The sequence below is a fragment of the Schistocerca nitens genome, chromosome 8, assembly GCF_023898315.1.
Source record: "Schistocerca nitens isolate TAMUIC-IGC-003100 chromosome 8, iqSchNite1.1, whole genome shotgun sequence".
Taxonomy (NCBI): Eukaryota; Metazoa; Arthropoda; class Insecta; order Orthoptera; family Acrididae; genus Schistocerca; species Schistocerca nitens.
In genome coordinates this window covers 503,101,692-503,106,402 of record NC_064621.1, presented here as the reverse complement: position 1 = coordinate 503,106,402, position 4,711 = coordinate 503,101,692, and positions in this window count along the sequence as shown.

The following is a 4,711-nucleotide window of genomic DNA, read 5'->3' as shown; positions in this document are numbered from 1 at the left end:
TCGTGCAAAAAAACGATACCGGAAGTCAGCATACCACGGCGTTTGTTCTGTATAGCCCGTCGTAACTTTTGTATTGTTTCACAGTACACGTCTTGATTAATGGTCGTACCACGTTCCATGAATTCAACCAACAACACCCCTTTGGCATCCCAAAACACCGTTGCCATCAGTTTTCTGGCAGAAAAATCTTGCGAGGCTTTTCTTGGTTTGGTAGGCGAATTTGAATGTGCCCACATCTTTGATTGTTCTTTTGTCTCAGGGTTCACGTACTTAATCCAGGTTTCGTCACCGGTCACGATTCTGTTTAACAATGGTTCTCCTTCGTCCTCATAACGTGACAGAAAGTCTAATGCAGAGGCCATTCTTTGAGTTTTGTGGTGGTCGGTAAGAATTTTGGGCACCCATCGTGCACAGGACTTACGGTAACCCAATCTTGCTGTCACTATCTCGTACAAGAGAGTCTTAGAAATCTGTGGAAAACCAGTAGACAACTCCGACATTGAGAAACGTCGATTTTCACGAACTTTTGCATCAACTGTCTGAACGAGTTCGTCAGTCACCAATGATGGTCTACCACTCCTCTCTTCATCATGAACGTTTTCTCGTCCACTTTTAAATAAACGTACCCATTCACGGACAACTCCTTCACTCATAACTCTTGGTCCGTACACGGCACAAATCTCACGATGAATAGCTGCTGCAGAATATCCTTTGGCTGTAAAAAACCTTATGACAGCACGCACTTCACATTTGGCGGGGTTTTCTATTGCAGCACACATTTCAAACTGCCACAAAAACTAAACTAGCGCAGGTACGACGTTCACTCGACCACGGCTTGATGCCGACTGACCTGTTGAGTGCGTGAACGCACAGATGGCGTCGCTACTCCCCCCACAACCCGCACTGTGACCAATCGGAGGTTACTTTCTGAACCGCCCTCGTAGTTTCCCAAAATAGGGTTAGACGCTTTAAAATGATCAGGATAGTTAAGAAAAGTTAAATAGTGATTTGAGGAACAATTTTCACCCGAATTATCATGCCCAAACGAAGATTGGAAATTGGACTAATGTCTGTCAAATTGCCTAGCATGAGATCCAGTTGCACAAAGTAATATTTAATTCGCTTGAAAGTAATCAGGGTAATTAAGAGAAACTTAATATATGATTTGAGGGAAAATTGAAATAGTTCGCGAATAGCAGCTACTACCTGTGTAAATGAACTGTCATAAATTTCATCTCTTCAGGGTGCGTCCATTTCGCACATAAAAGTTGCATTGGTGTGATACTTGTCAGACCAAGTACAAAATTTAAAACATGTCAAGAACTGAAGACGCTACGAAAGAAAATAAGATATCAAAAAGTTCATTCTTTTAGGTCTAGCTGTGTCGCGCATAAAAAGTTGTATTGGTATGATATTCAACTGTCAAAATGATTGCGTTTGAACGAAATACTAAATTCAGGACATTTCGAGAACAGAAGACGTTACGAAAGCAAGTAACCGGTCAAAAAGTTCATCTGTTCAAGGACTAGCTGTTTCGCGGATTGGTATGATATCCAACTGTCAAAATGGCTTCCTTCGAACCAAATACTAAATTCACGGCATTTCGAGATCAGAAGACGCTAGGAAAGTGTCTCTATGGTAACGCCTCAGTATTGTTACAGCTCTGTAGGTAAATTATTGTTTCTCCGACGGCCGTTAGCGCTTCACAGTTCAAAGCTGACAACAGCGCTGCTAGCTGTGACGAACCGTCTTATGCCATCTCCAAAATAACGAATGTCTGCCTGCCAAATTAATCCAGTAGAGGTAGAATTTTGGACTCCAACAGCTGGAGTAATTTTGATTTTCAGGTATGTTGTATGTTTACTCCTCTCATGAAAAATTCATATTTTAGACCTTTTCCCCCTTGTGCATTATCCGCCATCTTGAAAACACCGTTAAGAAATGGCACATTTTTCATGTTTTCCTCAGTAGCTCGCTTCCACTGCATTTTAAGTAAAGATATATCACTATCAATTTAAAGGAACGTTAAATTTACTGCAGGCTTCATACATAAAATATTGGAAAATTCGGAACAGTTAAAGATATAAAAGGTTGTGTAACTACGCAAAAAGTGTCAAGAAATCGCAAAAAGTTAGATATGTCAGTGGTTTTGCCTTAACTTTTTTAGTGCAGTTTCGTGCAGAGTTGATAATTACCTGTGTTGTAGGGGATTTAATTTCCTTAAAGATTCATACAAAATATTTGTATTTATTCCTATACACGCCAATAAACAATTTTAATTAAAATGGACTCGAAATTGAAAATATTATCCGAAGTCGAAATTAGTTGTCCTGAATGTAACAATCTTTAAGCCATTATGTATGGAATATATACGTGTAGTTCATGAATTCCAAGTAATTCCTGAGGCATACGTATTCTTCAAAAAAAAAAAAAAAAAAAAAAGACAGGTTCGCATCCTGCCTCGGGCATGGGTGTGCGTGATGTCCTTAGGTTAGTTAGGTTTAAGTAGTTCTAAGTTCTAGGGGACTGATGACCTCAGAAGTTAAGTCCCATAGTGCTCAGAGGAGCCATTTGAACCATTTTTGAACCAAAACTTGTCAGAGCGTCTGATTGTGAAATAGCCACAAGTTGTAAGCTTTTTAAATTCTAGTGGCTCCATTTTATTTTTAAGAGCCGGCATATACGACAAATACGCGAATAGGCTAGCACATTTGTCGTAGTGGAAGTGTCCAATAGCGTGAAATTATGGAATCATTTTCTGAACCAAGATGAAGCTGCCAATTTCCCATCCTTTCTGCTTCAGGAAGTATTTTTTTCAGTTTGACCATCCGTAAGTACTGACCCACAGTCTGATTGTGCTGCGTTTCCTCTCGTCTTTCCAGTTCTTCGTTAAACTTTGCACTGACATTGCGGAAATGTGGATCTTGAACCACGTGACCACTGACGATGACATTTTCAGTTTCGAATCCATTTGCACTAAAATTGTTAATGCAACATTTCTCGGCGAGCACAGGGAGGAATTAGAAACATTTTCTACGAATCTAAAGGAAAATTAAATCCTCTGCAATAATGTTTGTTATGCATTCTGCACAAAACGTAACTAAAAAAAGGTTATTAAGGCGAAACTACTAACACATCTAACTTTTTGCGATTTCTTGATTTTCTTGCAGATTTTCACAGCCTCGTATCTCAGAATCAGTTCCGAATTTTCCAGTATCTTACATATGAAATTTGCAGGAAATTTAACACTCTTCGAAGAAGATACAGGTCTATTTTTGCTTAAAATGCACTGTAAGCTAGCTAGTGAGGTAAAACTGGAAAAGTGCTGTTTCTCAGAGGACTTACCAAGAAGTTGAATTGTGGTGTCACCGCCAGACACCACACCTGCTAGGTGGTAGCTTTAAATCGGCCGCGGTCCATTAGTGTGCTCCCTGCCGCCGTTGGATAAGCAGCTGCAGCAGCAAGTCGTATACTCCTAGCTCACTCATTTCTTACATAGTTTAATTCTTAATTTCTTTGAGTGTTTTTGGTACTTGCATTGTTTGATACATAAATTTCGGGCGTATTATAGTATTTGCGAGTTGTAGCATCGCGTTTTAGTACCTGAATAGTGTAAAATCGCGTAGTCTCCTTCCGCTGCCGAGCAGTGTGTCAGCAGTGCGTTAGTAGCAGCATTACTGCATTTACTAGGCAATCTTGTATTTTAATAACCGTTTAAATTTTGTCGATTTGTTTGCGCTCTCTGTATATTAGTTCAGACGTTCTTTGCAAAACAGTTTTTAGCATGGATAGGGACTGCAACTGCTGTGTTCGGATGCAGGCTGAGTTGGCATCCCTTCGCTCCCAGCTTCAGGCAGTGTTGGCTTCAGTCACACAGCTTGAGGCTGTTGCCAATGGGCATCACTGTGGGGGTCCGGATGGGGGTTTGTCGGGGACGGCCAGCTCGTCCCACGCATCCCCCGATCGGACTACGGCTGTGGCTGCCCAGGATACTGCCCGCATTGAGGCTGATCCCTCACCTGTGGTAGAGTGGGAGGTAGTCTCAAGGTGTGGCAGGGGGCGAAAGACATTCCGGAGGGATGAACGGAAGGCCTCTCCAGTTTGTCTGACGAACCGGTTTCAGGTTCTGTCTCAGGCTGATACTGATCTTCGGCCTGACATGGCTGCTTGTCCTGTTCCAGAGGTTGCCCCTCAGTCTGCAAGATCCGGGCGGTCGCAGAGGGTGGGCTTACTCGTAGTTGGGAGCTCCAACGTCAGGCGCGTAATGGGGCCCCTTAGGGAAATGGCAGCAAGAGAGGGGAAGAAAACCAATGTGCACCCGTGTGCATACCGGGGGGAGTCATTCCAGATGTGGAAAGGGTCCTTCCGGATGCCATGAAGGGTACAGGGTGCACCCATCTGCAGGTGGTCGCTCATGTCGGCAACAATGATGTGTGTCGCTATGGATCGGAGGAAATCCTCTCTGGCTTCCGACGGCTATCTGATTTGGTGAAGACTGCCAGTCTCGCTAGCGGGATGAAAGCAGAGCTCACCATCTGCAGCATCGTCGACAGGACTGACTGCGGACCTTTGGTACAGAGCCGAGTGGATGGTCTGAATCAGAGGCTGAGACGGTTCTGCGACCATGTGGGCTGCAGATTCCTCGACTTGCGCCATAGGGTGGTGGGGTTTCGGGTTCCGCTGGCTAGGTCAGGAGTCCACGACACGCAGC